Below are 18,849 nucleotides of genomic sequence, written 5' to 3' on the forward strand. Positions count from 1 at the left end.
TTTTCTCCTTTGAACACACAGAATCCTGCAGAGGTAGATACTGTTGCTGATTTCAAGATGATGGAGGGGGCTTTAGGGAGTGCTATTGCTATGGTCACTGCCACTGTTCCTACTGTTGATATTCTTAGGCTTGGGTTCTGCTTTTTTCCTCCAAGGCTGATGAGACCCTGTCTGTCTACAAAAGTAATAGTAATAAATAAGTTTTTAAAATAAGATTCATATTCTGGAACCCACTCTGAATCTATTAAGTGAAAGCCTGTAAAAGTGGGGCTAAGACATCGGTTTTTTTGTTTTATTTTGAGAGGGAGTCTCCCGCTGTCACCCAGGCTGGAGTACAGTGGCACAATCTCAGCTCACTGCAAGCCCTGTCCCTGTTCCAGCAATTCTTCCACCTCAGCCTCTCAAGAAGCTGGGACTACTGGTGCACACCCCCACGCCCGGCTAACTTTTTTTTTTTTTTTTTTTTGTATTTTTAGTGGAGATGGGGTTTCATCATGTTGGCCACGCTGGTCTCAAACTCCTGACCTCAAGTGATCCACCCACCTTGGCCTCCCAAAGAGCCAGGATTACAGGCGTGAGCCACCATTCCTGGCCAGAACACCTGTTGTTGTTTTTTTTTTGAGAAGTAGTCTCACTCTGTCACCCAGACTGGAGTGCAGTGGTGCAATCTCAGCTCACTGCAACCTCCACCTCCTGAGTTCAAGCAATTCTCCTGCTTCAGCCTCCTGAGTAGCTGGGATTACAGGCGTGCACCACCACATCCAGCTAATTTTTGTACTTTTAGTGGAGACGGGGTTTCACCATGTTGGCCAGGCTGGTATTGAACTCCTGACCTCAGGTGATCCACCCTCCTCAGCCTCCCAAAGAGCTGGGATTACAGGTGTGAGCCACTGTGTCTGGTCAACATTTGTATCTTTAAAGCAGCTCTTGCGGCAATTCTAGATAAATGGGCAGGTTTGTGAGTTCCATCTACATCACTGGGAGGTGGGTTTTATTCTGCGCTCCTCTCCGAGTATGTATGGGGCAAAGGACCCTCTTGACGATGTACAGTTTGGGAAAGGCCAGGCAGAGAGCGGGCTGATCTTTGAGGATCTTCTCTGTGGGTGGTAAGGTGGAGATCATGGTTAGGGTGATTTGAGTAGGGAGAGGTGGGGAGAGGTGTTAGAAAAGATGACCGATGTTTATTGGATGCTCTGTCATTTAATCTTTCCAACCAAATGTGATGAGTTGGTGGTGATAAAAATACAGGTTGATATTTGTCAAATGCCTACTATGAGGTGAGCAGGACACTAGTGATTTGTATGCAGTATCTTGTGGAATCCTCACTACAGCCTACAAGCTGTAGGTCACATTATTTATCCTCATTTTACAAATGAGGAAACCGAGGCCTTGAGATAGTTGAAATGTCTTGCTCGAGGTCGCACATACACAGCAAGTAGCAGAGCCAGCATTTGAGATTAGTACTGTCAGACTTCAAAGCCCATGTTTTCCGTGCTGAAAGTTTTAATCAAAAGCATGAGGCTACTGGGTCAAATAAGAATCCTGCATTATAAGTAACAGTGTCAGAATTTTTTGAGAAAGCTGCTTGTGCCATCTTTCCTCAAGGTACTGCCCTTTGGCCCTTCCAGTCCTGGCTTTGAGAACCTTGTTATTTCCCCAGGTTGAGACCAGCCGCCAGTCAGCTGTGCCCATCCTTGAGGCTGTCCATGTTATGGTTTGCTGTTCCTCCTCCTCAACCCCTGCCTCCTTCCCTGTCCAGCCCCTGCATGCAACTCTTCTCCCCAGACAGAGGCCCAGAATCGGGGTCTTCCTTCACAAATAAGCCAGGTTCCAGGAGTGCTGCAGTTACCACCCAGGTGCAAGCCCAGCACAGGCCTCCTCTCAGCCAGCACTCATCCGAATCCACTCACACATTCAGGTGGTTGTCCTCCTCGGTGAACTGGGAAGCAGTAGGGCCTTGTGATTGGCGGTGTGGATATGAAGCTGGACCGCCTGGGTTCAAATCTTGGATCCACTTCTTTGACAAATTGCTTCATATCTCGGTGCCTCAGTTTACTTGTCTGTAAGATACTTACCTCATATGTTTACTTGTCTGTAAGAGGCTTACCTCATATGATAGTTGTGGACAAGATTACATGAAGTACACCTCCTAAAATGCTTGGAACAGGGCCTGGCGCATGAGTCTCCAGTATGTTAGTCATGATGATGGTGGTGATGATTACCAGTTGGGGGGTTAGCTTTGGCTCCCCTTCCCTTGGCATGGGGAGGGAGTCCACCCATATGCGAGCATTAACCCTGAGTCTTACAGTAGGGAAACAAGGGCTTTGGAAGCAAACCTGGGTCTAACTCCAGGTAAGCTGCTTTGTTTTTGTTTTTTGTTTTTTGTTTTTGTTTTTGTTTTGAGACAGGGCCTCCCTCTGTCACCTAGGCTGGAGTATAGTGGTGTGGTCATGGCTCATGACAACCTCAGACTCCTGAGCTCAAGTGGTCTTTCCACCTCAGCCTCCCAAATAGCTGGACAACAGGCACAAGTCACCATGCCCAGATAATTTTTAAAAATTTTTTATAGAGATAAGATCTCACTATGTTGGCCAGGCTAGTCTTGAACTCCTAGCCTCAAGCAATCCTCCTGCCTCAGCTTCCCAAAATGCTGTGCCTGGCCTGGCTGCTTTTTTAATGTGATGCTGGGCAAGTACCTCAACCTATTTGTTTGTTTAATCTATAAACTGTGAATGACAGCAGTACCTGCCTTATGGTGTTGTAAAGGTGAAATGCAAAAGTGTAAACAATGCTTCTCATAAGGTGCATGGGCTCAGCTGACATTGAATGAATAGGAGGAAAAATACGAGTTGAATAAGCTTTAGTAATAAGTGGAAAAAAGTCAGCTCAAAAGATTATATACAGCATGATACAATGTAGATAAAGTCAAAAACAAATACTGGATGGCAGGAACAGTCAGGTTCTGGGACAGCTGGAGACAGTGGTGGTGACAGGAATAACTTTACCAAAGGAAAGCTATTTAGTGAACTGTCCTCTCCGGTAGAGTTGGCCAATGTGCTTTGTAACAGAGCCAGACTGGTTTCCTATCTCCCAGGATTTTGCTCTTCAGTTAAAACGTTGTCAATCCCAAAGACTTTTCGACTGCAGGATCATCAGGTTCGGATGAGTCTCACGTGGCCACTGCACCTCCAGATGTATGCTCTCAAACAGTGTGGCCTGATGAAACTGTGGGACCATTTGGACCTCAAGATGAGAGGTTCCAGCTTCCTGGGAACATAGGTTTTGATTGTCACCTCAATGGGACTGCTTCACAGAAGAAAAGCCTAGTTTCTAACAGAAACTTCATCAAGTGAAAGACACGAGTTTGTGATGACACGATATGTGAATGAATTTCAGGGTAATGATGCACCTGTTGAACAAGAAATTAACAGTGCAGAAACTTAACTTTGAAAGTGCCAGAGTACGGTGTGCAATACAAACATGTCCAGAATTGCAGCGAAAAGATTTTGAATCACTGTTTCCAGAAGTAGCTAATAGCAAAGTAATCATTCTGACTGTAACACAGAAAACTAAGAATGATATGACTGTTTAGAGTGAAGAAGTAGAAACTGAAAGAGAAGTGCTCTTAGAAAAGTTCATCCCCATCAAAAAGTGGGCAAAGGATATGAACAGACATTTCTCAAAAGAAGACATTCATACAGCCAACAGACACATGAAAAAATGCTCATCATCACTGGCCATCAGAGAAATGCAAATCAAAACCACAATGAGATACCATCTCACACCAGTTAGAATGGCAATCATTCAAAAGTCAGGAAACAACAGGTGCTGGAGAGGATGTGGAGAAATAGGAACACTTTTACACTGTTGGTGGGACTGTAAACTAGTTCAACCATTATGGAAAACAGTATGGCGATTCCTCAAGGATCTAGATCTAGATGTACCATATGACCCAGCCATCCCACTACTGGGTATATGCCCAAAGGATTATAAATCATGCTGCTATAAAGACACATGCACACGTATGTTTATTGCGGCACTATTCACAATAGCAAAGTCTTGGAATCAACCCAAATGTCCATCTGTGACAGACTGGATTAAGAAAATGTGGCACATATACACCATGGAATATTATGCAGCCATAAAAAAGGATGAGTTTGCATCCTTTGTAGGGACATGGATGCAGCTGGAAACCATCATTCTTAGCAAACTATCACAAGAACAGAAAACCAAACACCGCATGTTCTCACTCATAGGTGGGAACTGAACAATGACATCACTTGGACTCGGGAAGGGGAACATCACACATCGGGACCTATCATGGTGGGGGAGGGGGGAGGGATTGCATTGGGAGTTATACCTGATATAAATGACGAATTGATGGGTGCTGACGAGTTGATGGGTGCAGCACACCAACATGGCACAAGTATACATATGTAACAAACCTGCACGTTATGCACATGTACCCTAGAACTTAAAGTATAATAATAAAAAAAAAGTAAAAAAATAAAAAAAAAGAAAAGTTCATCAATGCTGCTGAGGAAATTTGCTGTGCTCTTTTAGCTGACGGATATTGGGCTGACTTTACTGACCCATCATCTGGTTTGGCATTTTTTGGACCATATACAAACAACACTCTTTTTGAAACCCATGAATGCTAACAACATTTAGGATTCTGTTGATGACCTTGGATGCTGTAAAGTGATTCATCATAGTCTCTGGGGTACCCGTGTAGTTGTAGGAAGCATCTTCACTAATGCAACACCAGACAGCCATATTATGAAGAAATTAAATGGAAATTAGCAGAAATGTCCATTCATGTGCTGTATTATTTGTATGTAATATTTGGGCTGATCTATAAATACTGTCAGACTAAAGCTTTTAAAATACACTTATTTCTAAGTATTTATTTCAGCATTTATGAATTTACAACATTGGCAAGTGATTTGGGATTTTAAAATTGCAAATGTTCATTATTCATATCATTGAATACATGTTGAGCACATCCACATTGTATAGGATGTGGTAATTAGCTTGTAACCAGGGTATTATCTGTTATTGTTATTTCTCCCCTTTATTGGAAAAAGTCCTCAGTTTTAAATACTTTCTTCCAAAAATAAATCACACATTTGGTTACCAAAAAAAAAAAAAAAAAAAAAAAACCGAAATATTAAGATGTGCTGAAGGAGTCCATTACAGGCACAGTAAATACTATATAAGAGAGAACGTGAGGGGATGGTAAACACAGATAATGGTTATGCGTCATGGGAAGAGGGAAAGGGAAGGATTCGGGGAGGGAGGGTCATATGGTTTAGATGCATGTAGATGGTTGCCAAGGCTCTAGCTTTTGTTTGGGAGTTGAGTTCACTTTATAACTAATTAAAAATGGTCATGAACCAAGGATTATGATAAATCCAATTTGTGCACCTGAGGTTAAAAAATTAGTGGGTTCTCAATAGGTGGTAGCTATTTATTATCCCATGAACCACCTGAACCATGCCACAGGCCACCATTCATACCCTTTCTGATTGCCTCTCATCGATGCAAAACGCTCTGAGAAGTGAGTTTTTCTCCTCCAGCCACAGTGGCTTTCACATGGAGAACACAGAACAGTAGGGATATTTAAGTTGCCTGGATTCTTAGGTTGGGGCAGGTCTTAGGCATAAGCTCCCGTATGTGTCTAAAATAGTTGAACAAAGACAGGGTTGTTTTTGTCCTTGCTGTGCCAGATGTAAAGGCTTTCATTAGAGTCACCTTAGGAGTATTCATGTTAGGCCAGGAGATTTTCCTTCTGAGAGAAGGAAACGTTTGGGTTGGATCTGATGGTGTTTGCCTTGGTGTGATTTTAGACCTTTCTGTTTCCATCGTCACCACTCAGCATCATGACTTTTGCCTATGGCTTTTTTTTTTTTTTTTTCGCCTATGGCTCCCTTCCTTTAGTGGAAAGGGGAAGCACTGAGATGTTTGAGACACCTCAGTCATGTGCTTGCAGATCCACGTATCCTCATGTGCTGCCCCTGTCTCCTGAATTTGACAAAGTAGAGGAGACAAGAACATAGGTTTTGGAATTATGGAGACCTGGGGTCAATTTTGGGATCTTCACTGTGTGATATGAGGTGGCGGCATTACCTGTTTTTCCTTTATCTTATTATTTTGTTGTATTTTATTTTTTGAGACCGTCTCACTCTTGTTGCCCAGGCTGGAGTGCAGTGGCACGATCTCGGTTCATTGCAACCTCTGCCTCCTGGGTTCAAGCGATTTTCCTGCCTCAGCCTCCCGAGTAGCTGGGATTACAGGTGAGCACCACGACATCCAGCTAATTTGTTTATTTTAAGTAGAGACAGGGTTTTGCCATGTTGGCCAGGCTGGTCTTGAACTCCTAACCTCAAGTGATCTGCCCACCTTGGCCTCCCAAAGTGCTGAAATTACAGGCTCGAGCCACCATACCCAGCCTGTTTTTCCTTTATTTTATTTTTGGTTTTTGGGAATTTTGTTTGTTTTGTTTTGTTCTTGTTTGTTTTGTTTCGTTTCTCCTTTATTATAGGTTGGGATGCATAAAGTCCAGAGTCTTAAATGCACAGCTTGATGAATTTTTACCCAGACATGCACCTATGTAACTTACCCAGGTCAAGATCAAGATTTAAAACACTCCTGCCTAGGAGACACCCTCATGGCCATTCCTTGTTAGTGTCTACCCCACGTAACTATTATTCTGACTCTTGCCACCTTCAATTGCTTTTGCCTGTTCTTGAACTTCTGGGGGTAGGTAAATTATTAAACCTTTCTGAGCCTCAGTTTATTTTTTAAAGTGATAGTACTTGTGCTATAGGGTTGAATTAGGAGAATCACCTGAGACAACACATTTAAAATCATTCAAGAAATATTTGTAAAACCCTTAATGCTTAATAAGGTAAAGCTGTTTGTTTATGGATAGCCGTTGTTGACCTCAAAGTCTTTGCCTATTTCTCGCCCAGACAAAGCAGGCATTTCCCCAGTGCTCACAATAATTCATGTTCCTGTGCTCTCCATTTCCTTCCATGTCCTGTGACTCCCTGAATGCACTTCAGAGACTGTTCCATCAGTGGCTTTCAGGATTTTTTTTTTTTTTTTTTTTTAACTGAAACCAGTTCTTCTTGCTTAATAAGGCAGAGGAAATGGGCAGGAAAGGAGAGTTCTGCTGCCTTTGCCTCTTTTTCAAAGAGGGTCTGTTTGCTCTATTAGCAAAATCAACAGAGGCATTGCTGGACAGCGGGCTAGGCTGGACCAACTCTCCTGGGCTGGGGGGGGTCGCTGGATGCTGGGTTTGCTGAGGGCCAGGAGTGGGTCACTGTGTGCTTTCAAAAGCAGCAGGAGGAGCCAGTTTTTCTAGCTCCTTCTCAAAAAACCCAACCAAAATATCTACGCCTGTGATTGGCTAAAATTATCCAATTATAACTTTATTCCCTTAGGTAGAAGGTGGATGGGTGCATAATAGCCTGAGTGTGAGTGTGGGGGTTACATTTTTGGAGGGAATAATTTTGTATGTAGGATTCCATTTGACCTTAGTCTGAATGATGAATAGTGTAGCCTTTCCTTAAGGTAGGTCTTCATGGAGGAGACGGGAGAACTGTGCAGTGGGTAGGTGGCAGTGAAGATGCAGGAGGCTGGGACAGGTTAAAGGGTGAATGCTCCAAATGTGTGATGTGGTCTAGGGCTAGGCCTGCCTACAGCCACATCACATGCACTTACAGATGCCTCCTTTATGTCAAGTGCTGCATCAGAATAGAGGTGAAACGTTACAGTCCTGCCCTTCAGGAGCTCTGGGTCAGAGAGCAAGAATCAAACAGGCAGTTGTAATACAGGCTATTGCATACTATACTGAGAAGACCATGGCCACAAAATCAGATTGGGGGCATGGAGTTGTCACAGTCCCAGAGGTGGTCATTTGTGTTGAGATCTGAAAGATAAATAGAAGTTAGCCCTCAGGCTTGTAAAACCTGTGACTCACATCACCATATCCTTGGGACTCTTACCAGGAAATACATTTCCAAGGATAACTTGTGCTCACTCCCTAAATGAGGTTTGGCTTTTACTGAACTACTTAACACTTTTGCTAGCGGCAAAGCTGGGTTTTTTAATTTTTCTTTTTCCCGCAGTCTTGCAACCCTTCTACCCCATGCAATGTAATCTTGAATACGTGGATCTTCTGGCTCTGCAAAAGATTATCATTTCCTTCTGGGTGAGTGAAAGAGGCTGGATGGGAAGATTTATTTATCAACGGAAGACTTTATTCGTAAGAGTTTATGAGTAAGAGAGTAACCTCTTTACAGAGCCAGAAGAGAGAGATGTTTGTTATGGAAGAGATACCCACTTGGCATCCCTCATATGGCCAGTCGTGGTATATGGGGCCAGCATGCCAAATTGCTCCAGTTACCATGGGACCCAGACTTAGACCGGAAATCATGGTAGGATGGGAAGGAGTCCAAAATACACATGGCTGGTGTATAGGCTACAGTTAGAAAAGAGAATAAGAGAACAGTGTATCTATTTTCCTGAAGGAGTATTGTAACCTCAGATGGGGTTGTTTTTCCACAACTCCTTACTCCTTGCATTTTATGGTCCTGATTTTTCAAGCTTTAATTTTTTCCATGTTAAGCAATACTTACGTGAGTTGAAGTGACCCTTTTATATGTTTGTGGTAAGCACTTTTTAGGCTTGTCGTGTATGCTTTTTAAAATGCCTCCCAACTGAAAAGGAGCCAAAGTCCCTTCAATCAGGAGGACTTTATTCTTCAACACCTGGAAGGAATATCTTTTTGGTTTTACCACAGCTGTGTCTTTCCTGCAAGCAGCCCATTTGAAACCCAGCACTCCCTCGTTTTATGGGATGTGCTGGTGGAACGTAGGAGGGGGTCCACTGGAAGGCTGGATTTCTTGGAAATCTCTGCTGCCAAGCTCAGCAACTGAAATTTCTCATTCATAAAGAAGCACATTTGTATCCTGCCCATGAAGTTGTTAAATGAAATTGGAAAGTCAGGAAGGGGATCTTACTTGTACTTTCGCAGATGTAGCTCTGGAAAAGTTCCGAAGGGATCTAACTGCATGCACACAGCTTGGGAACAGTTCCAGGCCTCCAGGGGAACGTTTAACAGGTCGCTATTGATAGCATTTTCTATGAACCACCTGAACATATTTCTTGGGAGTATTCTAAACTGTTGATGAAATGACAGTTATAGCATGGGGTTTGCACCCCTATGCCTCATTGACAACTATCTTTCTTTGCTGGATTGGGTATAATTTATCAATTGAATTTATTTCATAAGTTTACTGCCTTTACCCCACACTATGATGTTATAATCATAGCCAGTTTAGGAATGAGAGGTGATGACAATAATCCCTAATATAGGTACAGTTTCTGATGCTTTTTACAAAGAACTTTCACATTCTTTCTCATTTGATCTCAAACCTATTATAGCTACCATTTATTGTGTCTTTCTATATATTAGGCACCTTGCTAAACACTTTAGAAACTTTACCTTATTTAATTCTTAAAATAACCCTGTGAAACAATACTCTGATTTGTTCCCATTTTACAGAGGACAAAACTGAGGGTCAGAGAGATTGGGCCTCTTGACCCAAATCCTAATCTTGGATCTAGGGTAGACTAGGGATTTGAACCTAGATCTACCCAACTCAAAGCCCACATCTACCCAACTCGAAGCCCAAAATACCAGGCAGTGGTGGCTCCTATTCTCCCTGTGTTAGAGGCAGGGGGCTTTGTTTTTCCTATAGAAGAAAATGAAGTGCAGAAGGGTTTACTTGGGGTTCCATGGCCAAAGAGTGATCCAGCAGGGACCGGAAGTCAGGCATCCTATGAGATCAGTGCTTTGTCATTACCCAAGACCTGTTTATCTAAGCAGTATTCCCCGAGTGAAGTCCCTGGCACTTCCCAGCCAGCAACCACTTGGTCAGAAATAGCCAGTCCTGGACTCATACTTGGGCACAGAGATGGGAAGGAGTTCTGGGAATCCAGTGCATCATTCTCATTTCCTAAGTAATTTATAGCTAAAAAACCACAAAGTTGCTTCTAAGTACACTTCAGTTTACCATTTCTGTGTCAGGACTCTTTGCAGGCTACAGACACAGTTCAACCATTTGAAGCAGAGGAAATTTACTGGCTTGTTTAAAAGTCCCAAAGTAGGATTGGCTTCAGGTACACTTTGACTCAGAGGTTCACTGGTACCTTTGGGACCCTGTTTCTTTTGCTTACTCTTCCTTCTGGATTCTGCTCCTGGGTGGGCTCCATTATCTGGCAGCCTTTCTCCTGTGGTTGTAAAGTGGCTGCAGCAGCCTCAGCTTTGAAGCTGAGTAGGAAAGGGGACCAGTTGGCTTTTTCTGATAGCTCAAAGATTCTGGACTTTAGTCTTATTGTCTCTGATGGGCCTGGCCTAGGTCATGTGCCCCATCATTGAACCAGTCATTCTAGTCCATCACCACATGCTCCACCCCATGCTGAGAGGGAAGGTTGGGAGCCCTCATGGCCCTGAGAACCATAGGTGGGCTGTGGATAGAAGAGGAAGATTGGATGCTGTGGAGACAAGATGCTGGGTGATCTGGACAGGGGGGTGGAGTGGGAAGTGGGACAGGAGATGGATCTGGAAGGAAAAGTGGAATGGAAAAACCAGTCTTCTAGAGAAACGTATCTTCACATTAAGTAGGGCAAGGGTAACTTCTGTATTTGAAACGTTTCAACAGACCATTAATGAGAGTATCTTTTGGTTGCTGCTGTTAGAACAATTATTTGTTATATTCACTGACTTCAGTGTTTATTTGTTCTAATGAAACCTTTCCTCTCTGAAAGAGAAGCACTTCTTTAGAGTGTGTCTTAAATATTCAGATTACAGATTTGAAGGAGAGAACCATTTAGGTGCTGAATAGCTTGCAGGCTGGGTTTATTTCTGTCTTAATGGGATCTTAAATTGTGCCAGTTGAATTAAAATGTTAATTCTCTCTAGTCTATCTCTGATCCAGTGCTACTTTTGACATACTTGAAGTTTTAGTTAGACTGTTTGGTCTAAACTGAGTGTTGACAATTATTATTGAAAAGTTCATCTTAAAGATTTTTGCTTTTAATAAGCTGCAGATGCAAATAGAAGGTGTGACCACATGAGAGGCCACGTGTTTTCAGGATTCTGGATGGCTAAGTGGCCAATTTGCTTTCCATTTCAGAACTAAACCAGACAAGGAGGGGTGTTATAAAATGTTCCTTTTGAAGTACCTACAGCTAACTAGATCCAGATAGTGTGAATGTTGAGAGCCAATAAGGGTTCCTTGAATGCCTGCCCTGTGGCCTGCATCTCTAGAGGCGTCATGGAGAACAAAAAGGTGGTTTCTGCTCTGGAGGAATGAATGATCCTGTTGCAGTAATAACAGAAACTGTTTATTCAGCACTTACTAGCTCAGGTACAGCGCTAAGAATTTTGCATACGTTGTCTCATTTAATCCTCATCACACCAGTAGAAGGGCAGATACTATTCTCAATTTTCAGAGGAAGCAGCAGAGGCTTGGAGAGGTTAAGCAGCCTGCCTCAAGTTCCCAAGCAAGTGAGCATCAAAGCCAACGTCACACCAGGCTCTCTCCAGCTGCAAAGCCTGAATCCCTCACTCTGATGCTGTGGATAGAGACTGTCATTGCAGGATTTCTCACAGTCAAAAAAGCAAGTACTCCCTTGATAACAGATTTCATCACTCTTGAAACCGGAAGCCTGGGAAGAAGGAAGATTGCCTGAATGCTGAGGCCAGTGTCTTTCCAGAAGGGGGGATACTGAGTGGGCCTCCTTCCAACCTGTCTGACCCACGTGGTCTCTCCATCTGTCTGACTTTGACTGCCAATCCAGCCTGTCTGCAGTCTGGACAGCAGGACCAGTCCTAGCACAAACCAAATCTTTATTCTGGAGTTAGACAGAGTCAGAATTGCTTAGGGCTGATGAGGCCACCTTAATCTCAATATTTTCACACACTGTGCTAGCTGACACATTTCAGAGTGCAGGCAGAATGAGGGTTGGCAATGTGAAACGGCCAGCGAGGAGCTGGGTCTGGGAGTGAGACAGCAGACAGAGTGCATTCTAACCATGTACGCGCGGCTGCCGGGGGCTTGTTTAAACCAGATTCTGCCAAGGTCATAGAAGCAGAAAACATAATCCAGAACTCTTTCTCCCAGGCAGGATAATTTGGTTTCTAAAGTTTTTTCTCTATAGTTTCTTTTAGGAGAAATGTATCTGGGAGAGGGGGAAGAGTGGAAATAAGGGAATTTTCTTTTAAATCCTTAGCAGCATACATATAGAGTCCCATGTATAGGACAATGCTATAGAGTTGACAGTTTACCCCCAAGGAAGGAGTATGTAATCCTGGGCTGAGGATGACTTTTTCCAACAAGGTCCCTGACTCCTGTCACTTTTGGGGTTGCTTTCCTTCAAAAGCTAATTGAGAGTGGAAAGGCACTGGGGCGAGTGAAGATAACCAAATGTGCCTGAGGCCTGGGAGTGAGAGCCTGCTACTGGGCCCCTGCTACTGGGCCCTCAAGTGGCTAGGGGTGTGAATTCCTAGGGTGCTACACAGAGAATCATCTTCTTTGATGCTTTATATAAAAAGTAGGATTGCAGTGTCCCTCTTTATCCCTAGTAATCTTTGCTGTGAAGTCTACTTTATCTGATATTAGAGTCACTCCAGCTTTCTTTTGATATGTTTGCATAATGTGTTTTTCCATACATTTAATTTTAACTAGCCTCTATTGTATTCCAAGTGAGTTTCTTGTGTACAGCAAATAGTCACATTTTGTTGTTTATCTATTCTCATAATCCATTATCTCCTAACTGGTATGTTTTCTATTATTTTATTTTATTTTTTGAGATGGAGTCTTTCTCTGTCACCCAGGCTACAGTGTAGTGGTGCAATCTCGGCTCACTGCAACCTCCACCTCCTGGATTTAAGCGATTCTTCTGTCTCAGCCTCCCAAGTGGCTGGGATTACGGGAACCCACCACCATGCCCAAATACAAAATAATTTTTGCATTTTTAGTAGAGATAGGATTTCACCATGGTGCCCAGGCTGATCTTGAACTCCTGACTTCAAATGATCGGCCTGCCTCAGCCTCCCAAAGTTCTGGGATTATAGGCATGAGACAACGCACCCAGCCCCTAGCTGGTATGTTTAGAGCATTTATATTTAGCCTAATTCTTTATATATTTGGATCTAGGTTCTATTATTTTATTATTTGTTTCTGTTTGTTCTGTTTTTTGCTCCTCTTTTTCCCCTTTCCTGCCTTTAGATTATTTAAACTTTTTTTTTTTTTTTTTGAGACAGGGTCTCACTCTGACGCCCAGGCTGGAGAATGCAATAGCATGATCTCGGCTCACTGCAACCTCCGCCTCCCAGATTCAAGTGATTTTTTTTTTTTTTTTTTTGAGACAGAGTCTGGCTCTGTTGCCGGGGCTGGAGTGCAGTGGCGCGATCTCGGCTCACTGCAAGCTCCGCCTCCCAGGTTCCCGCCATTCTCCTGCCTCAGCCTCGGCGAGTAGCTGGGACTACAGGTGCCCGCCACCACGCCTGGCTTATTTTTTGTATTTTTAGTAGAGATGGGGTTTCACTGTGTTAGCCAGGATGGGCTCGATCTCCTGACCTCATGATCCGCCCATCTCGACCTCCCAAAGTGCTGGGATTACAGGTGTGAGCCACCGCGCCCGGCCCAAAGTGATTCTTGTACATCAGCCTCCGAGGTAGCTGGGACTACAGGCACGTGACCCCACACCTAACTAATTTTTGTATTAGTATTTTTAGTAGAGATGGGGGTCTCACCATGTTGGGCAGGCTGGTCTTGAACTCTTGGCCTCAAGTAATCCACCTGCCTTGGCTCCTCAAAGTGTTGGGATTACAAGTGTGAGCCACTGTACCTGGCCAGAACATTTTTTAGCCTTCTCTTTTAATGTATCTATTACGGGTTTTGACTATATCTCTGTGGTTTTCTTGGTGAGTGGTCTAAGGATTAAAAACTACAAACTTAAGTTTCCATTGTCAACTTAAAATCGGTATTTTCCTAGACGTTTAAGTGGAACGTATAGAAAGCTCACTACTATCCCTTTACCCTTTGTATAAAATCTAACATTGTAGGAGACTATGCTAGCCTGTCAGAGTACAGAGAGAGGAGAAAGACCTGGAAGGAATTAAAAGCTGGTTTTACAACATTCTTTCATTCATTTAGTAAACATTTATCCAGCTTTTTTATTTGAGACTGTCTCGCTGTGTCACCCAGGCTGGAGTGCAGTAGTACAATCTCAGCTTACTGCAATCTCCACCTCCTGGATTCAAGTGACTCTCCTGCCTCAGCCTTCCAAGTAGCTGGGATTATGGGTGTGTGCCACCACACCTGGCTAATTTTTGCATTTTGAGTAGAGATGAGGTTTTGCTGTTTTGGCCAGGCTGGTCTCTAACTCCTGGCCACAAGTGATCTGCTTGCCTCAACCTCCCAAAGTGCTGGGATTACAGGCGTGAGTCACTGCACCTGGCCTATCCAGCATTTGACCAGGCAGCAGAATCCCCTCTCTCCTGGGCTGGATAATCTATAGATCAATACAGTAGTGAGAGTAGTAATAGTAATAGCTGACTTCATTAAGCATTTACTATGTGCCACGCACTGTTCTAGGTTCTTACAGGCAGTATATTGCCATTTCAACAATGCTATGATGTTGGTGCTATGATTATCTGCACCTTATAAGTGAGGAAACTAGGGAATAGAGAGCTTAACTTGCCTAAGGTCACATAGCCAGCAAATGGCAGAACTGTGGACCCACTGATTTTTAATCCTGCATTATCACAGGACCTCCACGGGAAAAGAACACATACTGGAAGGTACAGTACTGGCTCTGTCTTGGAGAGCATTTATTCTCCAACACATTCAGACCTTCCTCTGATAGTGGCCACTGATGGACCACTTAAGAGGCTCTTTTTTCCCAAACCAGTTATTTTTCCTATCCTCCTGTAAATATTCATAGGATATCTTCTTTGTGCCAGGGATTATGCACATAATACCAGAGCTCTGAGAACTTTGACTTTGAATCTGAAGTTAAAACTGGAAAGAGTCCAGGTATGGTGGCTCATACTGTAATCCCAACACTTTGAGGGGGCCGAGGCAAGAGGATTGCTTGAAGCCAGGAGTTTGAGACCAGCCCAGGCTACATCAGCAACAAAGAAGGACAAACCAAAACAAGAACTGGAAAGCATTCTAACTGTGACCGAATCAGTGCACTTTTCAGATGTGGACTTTGAGGTGGAGGGAGGTGATGCAGCCTGCCACGGGCACTCCAGTAGAGGCTGAGCCTGCCTGGACGTAGGCCCCTGACTCCTGCTTTGGTGTCTTTGTGGCTCTTTGTGCTCTCTTGGAAGAAGGGTAGGGGAAGCTCAAGAGTAGCAGAGCTGGAAATTCTGATCTGTAACTGAACAGGGACAGCCAGCGGTCCCCACAGGGGAGCCCTTACTTGCATGCCAAACCTCAGAAGGCTTTGGCGGCTGGGCTGTGCTATTTAATAACCTCCTGGAGGCTGATCCAGTGGTCTGGCAGCATTACTGACCAATGCTGAGGTTTATTTGTAGGCTTGGGTTTTGCATTTCCTGAAGAGGCAGGAGTGGACCCTCGGAAGAACTGTTGGAAAGGTAGCTCAGTCTAACTGGCACCTGTTTTTAACAGCATGACTTATTGTGGGAATGACAAGTAGATATCACCTCATGGACCAAACCTGATCAGTCATCACTGTCTGGAGCACTGTGGTGAATTCAGGCTCATTAGCTTGTAGTCATTTGTTTTGTTTTGTGTTGGTAAGGGCTGTTCAGAAGAAAGTTCAGTTTATTCATTCAAATATTTGAGTGCCCTCCATACACCTGGTACTAATTTGGCCCTGGAGAAAGATGGTGCAAGCTATACTAGGTCACTCTTCTCATGGAGATTGTTCTACATGGAAGAGTAGACAATAATTAGTAAATAAACAAGCAGGATGACTTCACATGGTGATAACGGTATTGAAGAATAACAAAAATTAGGCTAATACGAGAGAGGACCATGAAGGAGGAGGAAACCTCTGTGACAGGGTGACATTTGAACAGAGAAGGAGCCGATAGTGCAAAGATCTTGGAGAGGGAAGAACAAATGTGAAAGACTCCAGGAGAAACAGCCTTAAAGCATAGTGAGCTTACAGAAGGCCGGCCAGAGATACCATGCCCTACTTGCTAAATGCTTTTAAAGCTTTTATTATAGAAATTTAAAAACATTTAAAAAGTATACAGGCTTGTGTGATAACCTCTGTATATCCATCACATAGATTGAGCTGTTAACTCCGTTTTGACGCTTGCTATCTGCGCCTCCCTTTTTTGGCTGTACTTGGTTAAAGCAAATCCCAGACATCATGACATTTTATCCCTAAATACTTCAGTATGTATCCTTTAAAAAATAAGCATTTGCGGCCAGGCGCAGTGACTCATGCCTATAATTCCAGCACTTTGGGAGGCTGAGGCAGGTGGATCACTTGAGGTCAGGAGTTCGAGACCAGCCTGGCCAACATGGTGAAACCCCGTCTCTACTAAAAACACAAAAATTAGCCGGGTGTGGTGGCAGGCACTTGAAATCCCAGCTACTCAGGGAGCTAAGGTACAAGAATTGCTTGAACCCGGGAGGCAGAGGTTGCAGTGAGCTGACATCGTGCCACTGCACTCCAGCCTGGGCGACGGAGTGAGACTCAGTCTCATAAATAAATAAATAAATAAGCAAGCAAGCAAGCAAGCAAGCAAGCATTTGTTCCCATCTAGGCAACATGGCGAAACCCCATCTCTACAAAAAAATATACAAAAATTGGCAGGGTGGGGTGGTACGCATCTCTGGTCCCAGCTACTGGGAGGGTGGAGGGCTGAAGTTGGAGGATCACTTGAGCCCAGGAGGCAGAGGTTGCTGTGAGCGAAGATTGCACCACTGCATTCCAGCCTGGGTGACAGAGAGAAAAAAGCATTTCCTTACAACCTAATGTAGTTTCTCTTGCTTAAACCACTGTTTTTATTTTTTCCAATTGGTCAGTGAAATGTTTCTCCTTTTTCCTGTTGAACTTCAATTGAACATGGCACACTCTCATGAGTTGTCTAGAAACATGTAAGAAGCTTTGGCTTCTGTGGAATAAGAAATACACAGCTGTTCATTCTCCCTTGCAATGACTTGACCCAAAGTAAAACATCCTTTTTTGTTTGTTTGTTTGTTTGTTTTTGAGATGGAGTTTTGCTCTTGTTGCCCAGGCTGGAGTGCAGTGGCGAGATCTCGGCTCACTGCAACCTCCGCCTCCTGGATTCAAGCAATTCTCCTGCTTCAGCCTCCCGAGTAGCTGGGATTATAGGCACCTGCTACCATGCCTAGCTAATTTTGTACTTTTAGTAGAGACAGGGTTTCTCCATGTTGGTCAGGCTGGTCTTGAACTCCTGACCTCAGGTGATCTGCCCACCTCAGCCTCCCAAAGTGCTGGGATTACAGGTGTGGGCCACCATGCCTGGCCAGTAAAACACTTTTAAATGGCGTTAAGTAAAATTTGTGGAAGATTTTGGTGCACATTGGCTGAAAGAAAGATACAAATGGTGTTGGGGAAGATTGGCAAGCTTGAATGTGCTGCTTGCTAACCAGACGTAAGGCATTCTCAGTAGTGAGCTGAGCTTGCCCAGGGGAGATAAAGTTAGTCTGGTATGTTCTAGAGAGTTCCACAGACCTCTAATGTGGACATACATTAGAGTCCTGCCTGTGGGGTAAGTCCTCAGTGAAGTTTAGGTGAGAGAATTCAAGAGGCAGCCAGCCCACCCTGGCACCTTGGGCTTCCAAGTTCTACTTTGCTTTGGAGAAGAGATTCTGCCATGGTGACGTATGTCCATCCAAGTGACTTTTGCCATAAATCTCTGTACACCTGTGGAGGCACTGAAATGGTCCACAGCTGAAATGGCCTTTTCAGCTCGGAGATCTTCCAGGGATAAGGTTTTAATCATCAACCAGACTGCTTCAGCCACTGAGTACATTTTTAGGACCCTGCCTTCTGACTCTGATTCCCCAGGAAATACAAAGTATTCAAATGTTAGCCCAAGGGTAGCATCCTTAAGAAATAAAACCTGCTCTTTTCTCAAAAACCTGAGTGCCTTCCAAAGCCAGAACTAAAATTCTATTTGGGTCATCTGTGCACATATTTGGGGGAGATATAAATCATATGCAGCTCTGTTAGAGATCTCAGGGAGTGAGCTGTGTGTTAAGACTAAAATAAAATCAAGTAACGTGTGCTAAGGGATTAGTATGTTCCAAGTACTGAACTAAATGCTTTATACTCACTAGCTCATTTTAATACACCTGCTCTCTAAAAATGGCCAGGCATGGTGGTCACGCCTGTAATCCCAGTACTTTGGAAGGCTGAGGTTGGTGAATCACCTGAGGTCAGGAGTTCGAGGCCAGCCTGGCCAACATGGTGAAACCCCATCTCTATTAAAAATACAAAAATTAGCTGGGCATGGTGGTGCATGCCTGTAGTCCAACCTACTTAGGAGGCTGAGGCAGGAGAATTGCTTGAACCCAGGAGGCAGAGGTTGCAGTGAGCAGAGATCATGCCACTGAACTCTAGCCTGGGTGACAGAGCAAGACTTCATATAAAATAAGATAAATATAAAATAGTTGTGGTATCTCATTTTCCAGGTGATAAGACAGAGGCTGGGAGGGGTTAAATAACTTACCACACATTGTGAAGAGTGACAGTGGGAAGCTCACGCTCAGGTCTGGCCGATTCCACAGCCCACCTTGGTAATGACTTCGGAGGTGA

General features: G+C 43.9%; 1 protein-coding gene and 1 pseudogene across 2 annotated transcripts in view; both read left to right on the top strand.

The window, feature by feature from the left end:
* Nucleotides 1–18,849, top strand: part of ABTB2 (ankyrin repeat and BTB domain containing 2) — a 209,434-nt gene that overhangs the window by 19,281 nt on the left and 171,304 nt on the right. The window lies entirely within an intron of this gene.
* Nucleotides 1,015–5,112, top strand: LOC111521870 (annotated as a pseudogene). The gene is made up of 4 exons (XR_002725105.2): nucleotides 1,015–1,106; nucleotides 1,760–1,949; nucleotides 2,920–3,627; nucleotides 4,517–5,112. The product of XR_002725105.2 is annotated as a methylmalonic aciduria and homocystinuria type D protein, mitochondrial-like (transcript).

The sequence above is a fragment of the Piliocolobus tephrosceles genome, chromosome 13 (genome assembly GCF_002776525.5).
Source record: "Piliocolobus tephrosceles isolate RC106 chromosome 13, ASM277652v3, whole genome shotgun sequence".
In the NCBI taxonomy this organism is placed as follows: domain Eukaryota; kingdom Metazoa; phylum Chordata; class Mammalia; order Primates; family Cercopithecidae; genus Piliocolobus; species Piliocolobus tephrosceles.